This window comes from Aplysia californica, unplaced genomic scaffold (assembly GCF_000002075.1).
Source record: "Aplysia californica isolate F4 #8 unplaced genomic scaffold, AplCal3.0 scaffold00210, whole genome shotgun sequence".
NCBI lineage: Eukaryota > Metazoa > Mollusca > Gastropoda > Aplysiida > Aplysiidae > Aplysia > Aplysia californica.
The window spans coordinates 1027166-1044345 of NW_004797480.1; the positions used below are offsets into that span (position 1 = coordinate 1027166).

The window sequence follows — 17180 nt, forward strand, 5'->3', positions numbered from 1 at the left end:
GTTTTGTACTTCCTATAGGCTCCTGGCTCTTTCTGCTGCCTACTTCTCCCCCTTGGCTCTTTCTTGCCGCTGTCTTTCAGCCGCACCACACCCCTGATCTTAACGTAAGTAAGATCTAACATCTAGCCTTCTTGGATGAGGGCGAAAAAAAAAAAACAACAACAACGACTCGCCGAGTCCCTTGGTGATTCTAAAATCGATACGCGCGACAGAAACTAAAATCTTTCGAGGAAGACGTCTTAATTATGATATGCAAATCATAGTACACAAACTTTCGTCAAACCCCTATGATTTGATATTATAGTTTTATACACTTGTGAGATGGTGCCGGCCAGTGCTCACCATATCAAACTGACCTCTGCTTTGTTTAATCAAATTTAATGCGGAATCGTTTTTAAGAGACTGGCATTCCGTGAGCTAACGTAAGATCTGACCCTGCATTGCATAGTAGCCTTCGGATTGGCAGGTTGTTGTTGTTGTTGTTGTTGTTGTTGTTGTTGTTGCTGTTGTTGTTGTTGTTGTTGTTGTTGCTGTTGCTGATGAAAATGATGATGATGAGGATGATGATGTTGATGATGATGATGTCGTCTTTGTATTTTTTTAAATTATTAAACTGGAACTGATCACACCTAGACAATCATGTTTGAAGTTGGAGGATAATTTTATGAAATTATGCATAATTATAGCTTTTGCCCATCCAAGAACGAAAATCTGGCCGTCTTCGAAATTCATTCTATCATATCGAATTTGAATTAGATGAAACTGTCTGCAATGTACACTGGGTATAAATAAGATTTTCCCTTTTTTAGCCAGTAATTTAGATGCATGTTATGTAGGTAAGTCTTTTGAACTTAGTTATCCAAAAATGCCCATCTATTTAATGTATTTGACAATTTCCCAGCGTATTCTACTTCTAGTATTCCTTTAGAGTAGTTCACAACTTATTCCCGTAGAAGACAATAATATCATTATTTATCTTTTCTTGTGCTTTATTATTTTTTTTTTCATCTTTGTTTATTTATTCAATTGTTCGACTTACCCAGAAATACTATACTCATTGTGAAAGGATGTTCAAATTCCAGATTACCTTGCTCCTATTTTATCAGTATCCAGAGTGAAGGTATGGAGTGCCTAACGATACACACACTCACAGCATTCGTTCTCATGTTGACCTGGTCTGGCTCAGCATCTGGACATCTGTGTTTGATCTCTCCTCGACAACGTGGGGATATGGATGTGTCCGAGGTCAGATATGTGTTCATAATTTTTATCTTTTGTAGTTGTGACAATCCCTCGAGTATGAAGTCTGGCAGAATAGCCCTCCGCGCCCGATTGCACGTTTAAACTTGATGAGTACAAGTAAAGCGTGGATTATACGCTATAGATTGCCTTCCCATACACCTCAGCATGAAGGAGTCTGACTTGTTTAAAAGTACGGGTCTAACGCTCTTTTTAACGCTGCAAGGTCATTTAAAAGGTACAACCTCGTTATTTTATGTTCGTTTCCCGTTAGGACAAGCCGAGTATATTATGAAAACCGCAACGGGAATTTCTTCAGAAGCTCAGGTACTAAGTACTATAATGCGGTCAAAAATTCGTGGCGCAACTTATCCTCAAATATCTCTTTAAAGGGTAAATCGATGTTACCCATACTTTGCTCTTCAGTTTGTATCAATTTATCGTAACTTAATCACATTTTTCCACCACATCTGAGGTTCGATTAAAAAACTTTTCTTCAGTAATTTATATAAAATACTAGAACTACAAGTCTCCTTTACGCGGAAAATGAAATTGTTCACAGCTCTTCCCGCTTCTCACACACATTTTGCATACGCATATGGCTTACGCCACAGCTCATCTATGACTCTTTTTAATGGCAATACTAGTTACAAGAAAATAATTTTATGGTGAACACTTTTTTACACTAAAAGTTCTCAAAACATGTGTTCAATAAAGATAATCTCGAGATTAGAACAAAATGACCGACTTGCTTTTAAGAGTGAATATTGTCCCAACGGTAAACCTTTTTAATCCATTAGAAACCACCCACTGGGATTTTATATTAGTATTTATTAAGGAATTTTCTAGAATAGAGCTAACAGGTATTTACAATAATATTGATCTGTTAAGACAAATGGATACAAGTCACTGTGCAAAAGCTGGAGAGTTTATGTTCGATTGTTAATTAAGGAGATATCTAAAAATAAATTCGCCAGGAATTTTTTACCGCACTATACATGTAGTACATGAGCCTGTAGAGTAGACCCAGGAGGCCACGGCTGAAACTTTAAGGATAGTACATGTTATGGTATTATAGTGTATTGTTTGTCCACTATCTCCATGAGACTTCATTACCTCTTTGGACATCAATGACTTCACGACCGTAAATGTATCAAGAATTAGAGTTTCGACGAAACTGTTTGCCATGTACTCTTTCTCTTACTCTCACATCACGGTTCTGGACTGTTTGACCCTCATATGTTGTGGCACCTACCACCCATCCCCCACCTACAAAGATGAGCCACGTCTATCTATCTATCTATCTATCTATCTATCTATCTATCTATCTATCTATCTATCTAGTTCTTCCTTAGAGAATGGACAATCCAGACCAGGATGAACAATGGTGTGTCATCCAAAGCAGTACTCGAGGAGGAGCTACCGCAGGTTTCCTCTCTGAGTTGCACACTTCTCCTTACTTTCATCAACGACCAGCCTGAGATACTATGCCAATGACCTAGCCATCTGGCATTCGAGTAAACAAGCTGGCATCAGTACCGGACTTATAAATGAGGCCCTAGATAAATTTGACCACTGCTGCTGCGAGTGGAAACTAAAAGCAAATTATACCAAGACAATCTACACCGTCTTTACGAAAAGTCACAGGGTCGCAAAAAAAAAATCTCACCATCTCACTTGCAGAAACCAAACTCGAAAAAGTTGAAAACTCAACCTATCTCGGGATCCAGCTGGACAGACAGTTTTCATGCAGAAACCATATCTGGAACCTAAAGGCTAAGGCCTACGAGAGACTTAACCTGCTCAGACGGCTGGCTAGCACCTCATAGGGGGTGGGCAAGGATGCACTCAGACAGCTATATGTTGGCTATGTACCCTCTGCCTTGGAATACAACTTAACCCTACAGACAATCTGCAGCAAACCAACTCAGAAGTCACTTGACAAAGTTCAGAATCAAGCAATACAATTTGTCTCAGGAGCTTTGAGATCCACTCCAACTGCAGCTTGCAAAATCCACCCCAACCCGGAACCTTTGGACCAGCGGAGAGAGGCAGCAGTTTTGTAGATGGGTGAGAGCTACAAGACACTAGACACAAACCACCCAAACAGAAAGATCACTGAACAGAGACGACCAAAGAAACGAATCCAGGGGAGATCAATACTCGACACAGCTGCCGAATTAGTAGAGAAACCCCACCTTCCATGTAGCATACATGTATTTAGACCAAAGACTTCTTGAACCCCCATCGTACATGTAGACATACACACGTACGCACGCACACACTCAAACATACGCAAATTTGCACCCTCTTTGTATGTTGTGTATGGGGTATTGGGATATGGAGGTATGCATGTGCTCATATCTATTCATCACTCTCTCGCTCTCTAGCCTGGCAGTCCAACATGTTTCCGGCACGGAGCAGAATGTGGAGGCATACCTGGTCAATTCCCACCCAATATCACTTTAGACGGAGGGCGTCCAATATGTGAAATGGCAGCAAAATTTCAACCACTACAGTATAGGCTACCCAGGTAATAAAATATCTATCTATCTATCTATCTATCTATCTCTCTAATTTAAAAATACGCCTGGCGCTCATATGACCTTATGCAGTTGCGAGCGCCGTAAAACTTCTACTAAAACTTTTTTAAAATTAAAAGAATACGCGCTGACGCAGCAACTCCGAGGTCGACAAAATAGGGACTTCGTGATTTCATTCACTTGGACGGAGGAGCGCTTAGTTGTTGTTTGGCGGGTTATTTTGGGGGAATCCTTTCGGTTGTTTTAATCGTATTGTTGCTGTTGTTGTTGGAGGTGCTACTGTTGTTATTGCCCCCAATGATTTATTGTAAAAAAAACGATTTTTGTGCTTAACGGTCTCATCGACATAATTTAAATCATATAGAAGGTGAATAAACTGGACTGAGTGGTATACGGCATCTTGGCAGAAACACTGAAATGAGAGTTTAAAACAGACTTTTCTAAGCGGAAATGGAACGCTTGTCTCTTGTTTTGGTCATTCGGAGAAGAGCCCAATATCAAGTCAACATAACAGAACGTCCTTTTTTGTTGTTGTTTATGGAGTGGGGAAAAGCCAGGATATCAAATATTAGCGCTTACTTCCTGTTTTATCTCTCCCCTTCTCTATTATCTTGTGGTGTCCATGGAGAAGCACACATCTTTTTCTTGTCTCTTGTATTGCAGTTGCATGGTTACGTTGTTCTTAACTAATTTTTCTGTGACCCCCTCTATCCATATTTCCCTGGGCCTGCATCTTCCTCAATATCTATCAGTTCCCTAATTGTATGCTCTCACTGCTATTCTGTCTGGTTGTGTCGACAGATGCTTAAACCATTTAATTCTTTGTTTGCCTTATGTTGCAAGCGGGGATTGAGCCAACTTGTTCTCTGATTGTCTCGCTTATCACCATGTCCCTTCGTGTGATGTTTAAAGATTTTTCCAAGGCATCTCATTTCAGATGCGTTGATTTTGTTTGGTAAACTCGCGGTTATTTTCCGTCTGTGTTAACAGTGTCAGTGTGAGGATGCTGTTAATAAGTTGGCTTTGTTTTCATTGTGATATTGGGATGTAAAAATAATGGTGCCGATTGGTAAGTCACAGCATTGGCCTATTTTATTCTGGTATTTATTTCTCTGTCCGTCTTTCCGTCTTGGATGAACACACTTACCAGGTATTTGAACTCTTACTTGCTTGATTTTGTTTTTGGCGACTGTGAAGCAAGCCTGGTGTTTTGCTGTTTTTCACAGCCTCGATTTGCTGGTGCTGATATATTTGTGATCTTTGCAGCTTTTGTTTAGTTTGTTTACATGTTCTTGGGGTGCATTCTCGTTGTAGCTTAGAATGCTCTGGTCATCTGCAAAAAGAAGCTCGTTTAGCTTCTAATAGCATTTTGTCCATGTATATAAACATGCTTTTATGTTATTGGTCGTTAAGAGAATAGGTACTCATTATTGTTTTACTCCAGATCTTATTTGGAACCACTGTGTTTTTTTCTTGTGTTGTCCCTACTATTGTTTTGCTGCTTTCATATTGTGTCATATTGTTTGTCCAGTAGCTGTCTCTGGATTCCGTATTCTTCTAACACTGTTTGCAATTTGTCCCGGTCTACTCTATTGAAGGCTTTTTCTTGGGTGATGAAAGCTAGTGTTTCTCATGGGTGTCTAAGTGAAAACATTGCGTCTGCGCCATTTTCCCCTCTTCTTAATCCGAATTGTGCTCTGCTAAGCTGTATTTCCCACAGTGGTCTTATCCTTTTAAAATATATTTGCCTATCTTCCTCGTATGACTAAGTAAAGAGAATTCCCTGCAGGTATAATCTTTCTTTTTTTCCCCTTTATTCATTGCATACTGACACAATGATGGCACTTTGCAAGTCATCTGGTGGTCCGGCGTTCTTTCCCTGCTACACTAAAGATTCTTGTCAGCTTTGTGAAGCCGGCATCTCCGAATGACTGTATGGATACGATAGTTATTCCATCAGGTTATTTCATCAATACCCGGTGATTTGTTTTGGCTCTTCTTTATTGCTGCTTCCATTTCACTTTTAAGCATTGGTGATTCTTCGTTTTCTTTGTATTTCTGGGTGAAATTTGAGGTTGTTTCCGCTATTTAATGTGGATTAAGCAACTCTTTGAAATATTCTCCCCATCTTTCTTTTATTATGTCTTTATAGAAGATTGGTTTGCCTTCCTTGTCGTTTATGATGTTTCTAAGTTGGAACTTTCTTATTTAAATGCTCATGAAAATTTGTAGAACTCCCTTGGTACTTCTTTGCAAATACTCGTCGGGTGGTTTTCATACTGGTTCCATTATTCTTTCTTGACTGTTTTTACCATTCGTTTTCCAAAACATTGTGCACTGCAATGAAGTATGTAATCCTTATAATCTGTCTTCGGGTTTTTCCGCCTTTTGAATAGTTTCTTCTTCATGGCAACTACTTCTTTTTATTTGGGGGGGGGGGGGGGGGCATGTGTTTTACGGCACTCGCAACTGCATTATTAAGATCTCATGAGCGCGCAGGACACATTAAACATTTTCAATTGGTAGGAAATTTGGAATTTTGCCGGGATGGAGGCCGAAGCTTACTCTTATCGATTTTAAACAAAGGGATCTTTGACAAGCGCAACTTGCTTACGGGACCTCCGATATTTTTCGTCCTTGTCAGAAAAGGATAGGGGTAGATCTTTCCTACCAGAAGATCAGGGGTGTGGCTGAAAGACAGCCGTAAGAAGGAGCCAAGGAGTAGTAGTAGTAGAAAGGCTGCAGAAAGAGGACGTGGTAAAGGAGGTGAGGGGGTGAGGGCAGAAAGTGGAGACGAAAACAGCCGAAAGAACATAATTTTAGAGAAGAAAATAGTTTTCTGTCGCTACCCGGATTCGAACCCGTGACCTATGAATGAGAGGCGAACACCTTAACCTCTAGGCCACGAAAGCCCACGTAACTACCTCTTTGACTTAGTCATTGAACCCCATTTCTCTTGTGCCCTGCTTGTCTTGGTCTCTTTGAGTTAATGAATCTGTCCGGGGTTTTTTTCGCCTTTCTTTTGTTTCGAACATTTCAATATCCACTGTCGGTTTGCTAGGCCTGTCTGTTTTACCACACCATACTTCAAGTGCTTCTAGCAATCTCCTACTTTGTAAGTTACCATCTTCCTCGACGGCGGCCAGGAACCGTGGCTCCTATGCGAACCCTAGAGTTGGACTTTGGACAAATAGGATCAAATTCTCCCAAATCAAACGTGTTTAATTTTCTAGGTCACAATTTGATTCGTCTGATGAAAACAATTAGGCTAGTACTTCTGACCTTTTGTTTTGCAGGCAGCATAGGCGGAATGTGACAGGCGTTAATGGACTTTCCAAACAAACTTCTTTGGCAAATTTGATGTAGCATAGCAGAGACCATTAACAGAATGTGCACATATCAGTACAATTACCCGACCTTACCCGATTCGAACTGATTATGTGTTTTGACCAATGGGCACCCGTTCGTCTTTTACCAACATAGCCTACGCAGCCTTCCCTACCCTCTCCGTCCCCATACATGAGCGTGTATATATGTACATATACATCCTCACACCCTTTTATTGTACCCCCCCCCACCACAACCTTCCCCCCTCCAAATACCATACTGTCCAAGGATACATGGATATCGCTTTTGCTGTGGCGAACTCTGATGCTGATGTACCACCAGACCCGTTTATCATTCTGGCAATGGTACATGACGAAGATGAATATGACCAAGCTCACCAACGGAACTACACCGCAGTGGTGGTATGTTAGTGTTTGGCTTTAAGTTATCAAAGAGACTGTGCCTCTACAGTAACTTTTGTTGTCAACGGAGGAGAGACTTAGAGATGGACGACTCAGTAAAAGTGAAGATCCACTGTTTTTACTGTTTCTATTGTTGTAGTTGTAGTTGTTGTCAAGTCGTTGTTGTTGATATTGGTATTGGTGGTGGCAGTGGCGGTGGCAGTGGTGGTGGGAGTGGCGGTGGCAGCAGTGATGGTCCGTAGTAGGGGTGGTGTAACTGCTGTTGCTACTGTGCTGCTGCTTTGTTCTTTTAAATGGTGGTGGCGGTGGTAGTATTGTTACAGGCACTACTGTAATTGTTGTTTATGCTGGGCTTCTCAATGGAGACACGTTTGTAATTCTGGCTATCTTCCACAGACTCTGCCAAATCAGGACTGTGACCATTGCGTCATCAGAGCCCGATATGTGGCGCACAAACCAGGGGAGACAACTTTCTACCAATGTGCAGACATACAGGTGCGTAAGACATCCGAAGTGCAAAGGACAGACAACTCGGGCGATTTACAGCTTCTAGATGCTGATACAGAAACAGGAAGTCAAGCCAGTGGTGCATTGGAAACCTACTCATCTGGCCCAGGAGGCTCAGAAGAGATGCAACTAGCTCCAAGATCAAAACCCAAAGAGATTTTCACCTCTCTTCAAGAATTTTTAATTACAAAGAAATCAAATAGTTTAGTGAATTATCGAATTTCTTCTGCCGATTCAAGTGACGAAGGGAAAGAGAGACTCCGAAAGGCATTATCATTCATTGGGACGTCTTCCAGAGATGGACATTATTTCGGCTCGACTGCGAGGCCGTTGATGTATCGTAAGATGCCACAACCTCTACCCAAGTACGACACCACCATGTCACGATCACAAAACACAGATCCCGCCCCAAAACTGTTTGGTATGGCCAATCAGATGAGTGGCGGCGCTGTCTACTACTCAGTGGACTCCTTGACCGGGGAAAGGACGGAGATCGCGACCCTTGACTTCAGCATCGATACGCCGTTTGATAAAGGGATTCTGGGCGCCAAAAATGACACAACCTCTTTCGTGACGGGTAGGTTTGTCTAGTCTACACGTTGTACCAAAGGTGCACCACATTTGTGGCGTAGCGGTTAGGCGCTTCCCTAGAGCACGTAGGAATCGTGAGTAAACTGGTTTTTCTGCTGTGATGTTGTATCCCTTTTTGACCGGGGTGGCCTTGAATGGTAGGGTCGCGCTTCCTGAATAATCTCATTGTCTTTGGGACGTAACAATATATACCATCATTGATGAAAAAGAAAAATCCTTCATAAGGCGGAGAAATAGAAGGCGCCCTGCTTTCTTTGATATGAACCTGCGCAGGTGGTAGGGGATGGGGCATATAGATAGGTGGATGGATAGACAGACGAGAGGCAGAGAGGGGCAGAGACAGACATAATATAGACAGGCTGTTAAAGGGAAACAGAGGGGGGGGGGAGGTTTGTTTGAGGTTAAAGAGAAGAAGATCAAAACAATAACGGAATAGTGCCGGAAAGGCAAAACAAGCAGAAACAGTATATTGACGACAAAGAAGTAAGACTTACTGAGAAAGAGAGAGAGAAAGAGAGAGAGAGAGAGAGAGAGAGAGAGAGAGAGAGAGAGAGAGAGAGAGAGAGAGGGGGGGGGAGTGCTAGGGGCAAACTTCGTCCATTGTTTATTTTGTTTGCACCGTGTAGCAGCTGCATTTTCGCAGATATTCAGAAAAGGGCAGAAAGGAGTCAGAGACCGGAGACCAAAATTTTGAAGGCAACTGAAGTTTGGCTGCTTGCCTAAGAGCAAATGCATTATCTTTTACTAGAAATGCATTCACCTAAGGTCCCTTGTCATTCCTCCTTCAGAGTTGTTCATTGAATATAAGGCCATCGTCATTACTCACAGCGAAAGTCATTGTAAAATTTGTTCCGCGCCGGCCTTGGACGACATACTCTGCTCTAGTCCATCGACGAGATCGTCCATTGATTTGTTTCATGCTCAGGTTTATGCCTGATCTATCATTGTAGATGTTTCCTCTGGCTTGTGCGTGATGCATAAGCCATGTTGATGCATGGTTCAGATCTCTGATGCAGTTGGAATTTCTTTCAGCAATTAGTGTGCCTTCTAACTTTTTCATGGTGCCAAGGAGCCCGTCGAGAACTGGGCTGATGGTTGTCCCGCTTACATGGCAGGCTAGTGGAAGGTGTACTCTGAATGTAGGTGTTTTATAGCCCCTCGTCCCAATTTATTAGTTCATTCCGCTCCACCTATCAGTCAGGGCCAATCCGGGTTGAGAGGGAGGGATCAATCATCCCAGCAGAAAGACCGAGATACTCCATAAAATTTCCCTCGACTCAGGAATCAAAATCAGATTTCTGCGTGCAACAGCGAAGCACCTAACCGCCACACCATGGACTAGGATGCAGATTCTGGGTTCTCTATTGGTCATGCCAATAATAAAGTCAGGAGCCTGTCAACAATATCCTAGACAACAGCATTCATGTCGTCAAACACCCATCATTGTCTCTTATCACCACGGAGCATTGTAACTTTGCCATCTCTCTTCTTTGCTTTTTTAACATTATTGTAGGCAGTTGTACTATTTACGACTACAAAATACGCAATTTGCAAGTAGTCTTCACCTCTTAGATATTATGCCTTGTAAGTTCAGGTTTTGTCTGCCTAAGCAGTTTTAGAGTAAATCGCCGGCATTTTTCCTTTCGTCACAGACAATATGACCCATATTTTCATTGATGTCACACGTGAGAGTGCAAAGTCACATTTGAAAAAGAAATTGTGCTCTATTTGAAGTTGCTATGTTCACATTTTATCTTAAAAGGTACGAATTTTTCATGTCACATAACTTCACAAATGTAAGATTTGTTTTTGCATGTCACATTTGAACTTGTTATGTTAACATTTGAAGAGGAAATACTATAAATCTATTTACAATAAGCTAATCAAGAAAGGCGAAGAATTCTGCTATCAGTCAGTTATTGTCACAACTTCAAAATGACATTTTAAAGTGAAATTTGGAACGAGAAGAACACAACATTATGCTAAAGCTTTCTCTTCATTAAGTCACATTTTTGTTGTTTTTTTGGATATAAGCATATCAAATAAGAGAGCTGTATAGTTTTGCTAAAACGTGAAAATAATTCTAACAATCACATTTAGTGAGGGTAAAAAACAAAAGATATATGAAAGAATTGTTGTTTTTCCCCTTTAATTTCACCCTTTCTCGCTCCTGCCATTTAAAGCATATTTCAACATATTATTGTTGTTAATAACAAAACGAGCACACCTGTACCCTACCTATGTAGTAAAGAAGGACATAGAGGTAGCCGGTGGCAGGGGTTGGGGGGGGGGGGCATTTCTCATTTTGTCCTGACTGCTTAATTTGAGTCAGCAGTGCCTCTGCAACCGATGTCTGCTTTAATTCATGAACGGGTGGTTGGCGGGTGCTCTAGTGTGGTTTGCTTCTTCTTTACCATCAAACATAAATCGCCCTGATCTCTCCTCCTTCTTTCTTGTGTTTGTTACTCTCTCGTAACACCTCTAATCTTCGGTATTTATATGATCTTATTGTGTTGCAAGTACTGTAAAAGTGAACTTTCTCCATTATTACCCACCTACTGACAATCACAATGTTCATGGGCTTTCGTCTACAGATGGAGTGTTGTCCCTTGACCCAGCCCGCGGGGTTACACTTCTGCCATTGAACTCCCATGGAGACATGGACGATGTGGCTAATCAGTAGGTCATATACCATGTTTAAAAAACAAACCAATACAAGGTTGAAGTAAAGATACATTTATTGATCTCATGCTACGACCCCCCCCCCCTGCTTCAGTATACAGGTTACCCATTTACCTGTCCACTTTTATGACAAAAAAGATTAGCTCATTCAGCTTAATCTTTACTGACTCTTATTACACGACTGGACATCATTCAAGTTTACCGGTACTAAGCTACTTGTGTTACTTTTACTCCAGCTATATTTTTCTCTACATTATTTTTCATGTAATCTGTAAGGTTTACTGTTGTTTTTTATTTGACCCTCCTTGCATAAGCTAAATTTTGCTACTCATAGAAACACAGAATCTTGAAAGGTTGAGAGCTAACTAGTAATTGCTGGAACGTCGAGAATTACGCATTACAAGTATGTATTATATTATGCATATATACATATCTATATAGAGAGAAATACGCGTTTGAAGCAAGTACGGTGTACACAAGAGAACCAACCTTTCATAATTTGTGAAGACTAAATGCTCCAGTTAATTTACTAATTTGTTAACCCAATGCTTCTCGGGGTCTCATTTCGTCGAAAACAAAACCCTGAGGCACTTTATAACGTCTGTTGTTTTATATATATATATATATATATATATATATATATATATATATATATATATATATATAAAGAGAGAGAGAGAGAGAGAGAGAGAGAGAGAGAGAGAGAGAGAGAGAGAGAGAGAGAGAGAGAGAGAGAGAGAGAGAGAGAGATCACCATCATTCTCTGAGACTGCTCGCCATTTCCTCCAGGATCATTGAGATGAGCACGCTAGAAGGCATCAGCAAAGCTGAGTACAACGTTACTCCCCCCAACGCAGCAAAAATGGTAACACCGTTCAGTGCTATCGTGGTGGAGATAGAGAGCTCCTATGTGACTTTAGGCATTGTGCCGGCTCATGAAAAAGGTTTGACAGTACATCTAGTCCAGTGAGATCGTTTTAATATATTGTATAGAGTCTACACTCATAGTGTCATCATCAACACATTATCATCGCTACCCCACCTGACCCCACCCCGCCCGCTCTCTCTCTCTCTCTCTCTCTCTCTCTCTCTCTCTCTCTCTCTCTCTCTCTCTCTCTCTCTCTGTCTCTCTCTCTCTGTCTCTCTCTGTCTCTCTGTCTCTGTCTCGCTGTCTCTCTCTCTCTCTCTCTCTCTCTCTCTCTCTCTCTCTCTCTCTCTCTCTCTCTCTCTCTCTCTCTCTCGATGTTGGTCCGAACATATTTTTGGATATCTTATAAAAGACATGAAACGTTACGTTCGATGCCAGTGGTTGTAAACGTTAGACTAAGAGGAACATGGCCAGACTCTGATCTAGGGAGTATTTAAAAAACAAATTACAACCTGAAACCCATCCGTGCTTACAGTGATGTAGTCTGCTACGAATGACTTGCCGTTGATTTCAAAACAGGTGATGCTCCCTCATCGTCTCTATTTGTTCTGCCATTCAATATTTGAAGTTTGTTAATTTTACAAAACTCTATTAGTTGAAACCCAAATGAATCTCTTTTCGTGTATCCCGAGACTTACGACCCCCGACATCGGACTCCATATATTCTGAAATAAGATCTTAATATCATGTGTCATGTTAAAGTGAACACTTCTTTGACGTTGGTCCAGTGCATTTCCACTTCCATGTCGTCCCTATCAAGATCAACCAGAGGCTGAAGTCTGGTCCTCGACTGCAGCTGAAATTCCTCTATCTTTTGTCCGTCTTTAAGAGGCTTACTCGGAAATTCGGTCTTTTGGTTCATGTTCTGGTCCCGTGCTTTTATAAACAAATCTTGAGTTTTGCTGACAGCAGATGATGATCCAAGACATCGTGTGCCCCTCTCCGTACATGGCATCTTCCCATGAACGTCTGAACATACGAGAGATACAGAAATGATCGATCTCTGGTTCTCCGTCACTCTACCTAGTAATACCCAGGTAGCCTTGTGGATTCTCTTGTGGGGGGAAACAGAGCCTTCAAAGACAAAACTGTTGAAAGCATAGATATTTGCAAATCGCTCACCGTTCTCATTCATTTGTCCAAAGCCATGTTATTCCATAAATCCTTCATAATCTACGTTTTCCTGATCAATCTTGATGTTTACATCCTTCCTTGGTGGTTTGTCAATGACCGCCTGGAGCAGTCTAGTAAAGGCATCCTTGTCTTCATCCGAAGCATCATTTATTGGGGCGTAGATCTGGACTGTATTCATATTGATGCTCTTACTCCTTGTAGTGAGTGAAGCTATGATGATCCTCTCCCCGTGTAGTTAGTTCCTATACTCTAAGTGACTTCTGGACATACTTATTCAAAATGAATCCGACTCCCTCTAAATGGTGTTTCTTGATGTTCAAGAGTCTACTAGGATAATACTGATGATAATATACTTGTAGAGTAAAGTGCATAGGGCTTTCTGACGAGCGGAGCTATGCGCTATACAAATATTAATATTATTGACATTTTTATTATTACTTTACCGAGTTTTGTGCAACATGACATTCTGTTGTTTTGGTTATAAGGTCTTCTCATAGTGCGGTGGGTGTGGGGGGCGTAGTTTGGGTAAAGAGAAGCACATCAACTCAAGAAGTGTAATAAAATACTAGGAAATAGTAAGGTCGACAGATGGACATAGCAGAGGGAAGCTATCAGAAACGCCCTCCAACCACCTAGTAGTGAGGAAAGTCAGTTGGGTTTAAACTAACGTGCTTTATTAGAGCGAGTTGTCCAGCGTCACTCAGTTAAACTAACGAATTGTCCAACAGACAGACTTCTGTTCGCCAAAACTAAAAAGAGTAATTTTTCAGGCACCTACTTCTTTGAGATAGGACGACTTTATACCGGAGGAAAATGGCAGCAACTCTATAGAACCGACCAGTCGGAGGATACTTATGTGAACTTCTTGTGGGCAGACTATGACATCGCAGTGAAGACTCTGTATGTGTTGCTTGGCAACGAAAATGACCCTTACAATATGAGTGCCAGAATCTACAGCTTCCTTGTTCCCCCAGGGTAAGTACCTAAGAAAGCATAATATGCACTTTGAAAATGTATCGCACCCCATCAACATTATTTAGGTCGGTTAGGAGATGACCTGCCTCGACCCTGCTTGTGAAAGTCAATCCGAACCAACAAAAATACAGTATCCAAAGCAGGATAGTTCAGAATTATAATAAAATGTATTTTCAACAAGAGAATCGAACAAGTGTTTAAGAGCCTGAACATTACAAAACAAGCGCTGTACTGATACCATCAGACTTTGGGAAAATTACAGGTCGTTTGACAGAGTGAGGTCATCTAATGCACCTTTGACGCGTCATGGTCATCTATTACACACTGTGTGTAGTGCTTGATGGTCCTTCATCTCTTCATCAGAGGCTAGATCTGCGACAGACACCGGCGATTTTGGTTCTCCATTCATTGTTTTGCTCGGATGCTTTTGAAAAAGCTGCATTAACCTGATCTTTCCCCATCACTCATCTGTTCAGGCTCTCAAAATATAGTGCTCTGGGCCTACCCCTTCCTCATTTGCCTTCAATTTTTCCATCGAGATTAAGGCATTTATGTCTATTCGAATTCAAGGATCCCAAAAACTACTTGCCCCTGGACTGTTTTTTTCCGTCAGCTAGCGGCTCACGTGGGCTTCTTCAAGTAAGTACTACCTCATTGATAGATTTCTTTTCCTTCTAAGATATTCTCAGCAGTCTCCTAAAAAAACACATTTCTGTTGCTTCTATTTTATTTTCACTGGCTTCAGTGACTGTCCAGCATTGACAGCCATATAGTTCTGAGGGTTGACCATACATAGCGTTTCAGAACTTTCACTTTGGTTGTCACTGAGATGTTTCTATTTTTCAGGATTTGGGCTCATTTAATGAAACTACCCTTAGCCCTTGCAATTCTTCGTTTTATTTCTGTGGAATATTTGGCATCAGATGTAAATGTCATAGATAAGTAACCTATTGCACCTGTTTGATCTTTTCGCTATATCTCATGAGATTGCAAATAGAAATTACTGTTTCTTCAGACAACACCATACATTCTGTTTCCTTCACATTTAACAATAACCCTTTATATACACTTTCCGTTACATTAGTATCTAGAAACGATTGAATGCCCTTTTCTTAATCTGCTATTAAAACGATGTCATTGGCATATCTTATGTTATTAATATTTTCACCATTCACGTTGAGACCTGAACATTCTTCTACACTTTTAAGGCTTGTTGCACTGTGTATGAGAGACCTGGTGACTTAGCAAATCCTTACCTCAATCCTCTTTAAAGCGCCGTAAAATACTTACCAAAAAAAGACAACTTTAAAAGAATAGTTTTCAATATTCCTACCAACATTTCGGAGCTAGATTGATAATTTTCGATCGCATGCATTGTTAAAGTATACTCTCCAGAACTGAGCCACTGCTCTCAAATTTCACTTTTTTTTAAAATGTGAGTGTCCCAGTGGAGGTGGGTGGACCAAAATTTGGGTGGGGCTTAGGTTGCCTCCGCTTCTTTACCACCAAATAACAAGCAATATGAACAAAACTGTGGTGATTTTTCTGTACTCAAGGCTAGCCACGGCATTTTGAAAACCATTCAAACGAGAAGAGTCACCTTTGCCTTCCATCTCTTTGTTGTACGTTGAGTTCTTTTGGATGGTGGGGACGAAACCGTTTCACCTTCAAATTTCTCTAATTAATTTTCATCTAATGAAAAAATTGGCTCAAAAGTGGTTCGATGTAATTAATAACTGTTAAATCTCAGCGCCACACACACGAACATGCACACTCAGAACTCCAAATATTTACCATCTATGAGCTGGATTAGGCCGTGTAGTCGAGGAAGTAGAACGCATCTTAAAAAAAGGCCCAATGGGCGCGTAGGTAACTGAGTCACTGGGCGAAAGTGTGTCGAAAACTTTCACCCCATTGTCCGGGCTTGTAGAGCGTGAGCCCTCCGTGCTGTGTTATTTCTTCCAAGTCTACTACCTTTTTACAAGAGGGGTTTCAATAAGGAGGGGCTGTGGGTACGGGCTCGTTCCTTGCTGAGCCCTAAAGACATTTGACCGGCTGTTAGGTGACAATAGTCCTAAGCGGCAACAACAATGATTTGATAAACGAGCAAGCCGCCGAGTTGATCACTCCGTGTTCATTGCGTGCGACCACAACGGTTTCAACGGCTTATTTAGTTATTTTCATTTGCTTAGGGATAGAGTTGGGGGGGGGGGGGGGGAGGGTCTCAAGCCTGTGAGCCCTTCACTACCCACCGCCACTGGAGTGTCCGCTGTTTGGTATACCTGTAGGTTCAAAGCTTGTTAATGAGCTCAGACTCACAAGAATTAGTATGTCAAGTGCGTGTCGGTGACATCGCGTGTAGATAGATCGTAACTTAGGCATGCCATTGCCTTTTACAGGAACCAACATAAAAAAAATAATTGATGACTCGTCAAAAAATATCACATGGGTTTGATCCGTCAAAATGTTTATTCAAATTTATTTTTACATCACAACGCTCTACATACATCCAACTTTGCATCAAAATTTTGATTAAAGGATTTTAATTATTTTTTTTTTACGGAGAGTAAGGGGCCCTTAACTATCAGCTTATTAATAATAGGATGGGAGCAATGAAGCATCCGTGCCAGTCTTCGCGCCGATAGGACAGCTCGGAGTATTCAAATTGCCCAACAGCGCTCCAAGGACCTTGGCATCTTGTACAACAATTTAGGACAACAAAAACTAGCTGGAATGTGTATATAACATGGGGCTTTTTGTTTTTGTTCTGTTATTGTTTTGTTTTGTTTTGTTTTGTTTTGTTGGGGGGGAGTGGTTTGGTTGTTTGTTGTT

At 41.2% G+C, this 17180-nt stretch overlaps 1 non-coding gene across 1 annotated transcript in view; it reads left to right on the plus strand.

Annotated features, from left to right (window-relative positions):
* The first annotated feature begins 18 nt into the window (after window positions 1-18).
* Window positions 19-17180, plus strand: part of LOC101853238 — a 20752-nt gene continuing 3590 nt past the window's right edge. The window contains exons 1-8 of the transcript XR_004858598.1: window positions 19-104; window positions 1107-1245; window positions 3630-3772; window positions 7398-7531; window positions 7928-8615; window positions 11224-11308; window positions 12101-12255; window positions 14144-14348. This is a non-coding gene — a transcript (uncharacterized LOC101853238). The remainder of the gene's footprint in view (window positions 105-1106; window positions 1246-3629; window positions 3773-7397; window positions 7532-7927; window positions 8616-11223; window positions 11309-12100; window positions 12256-14143; window positions 14349-17180) is intronic.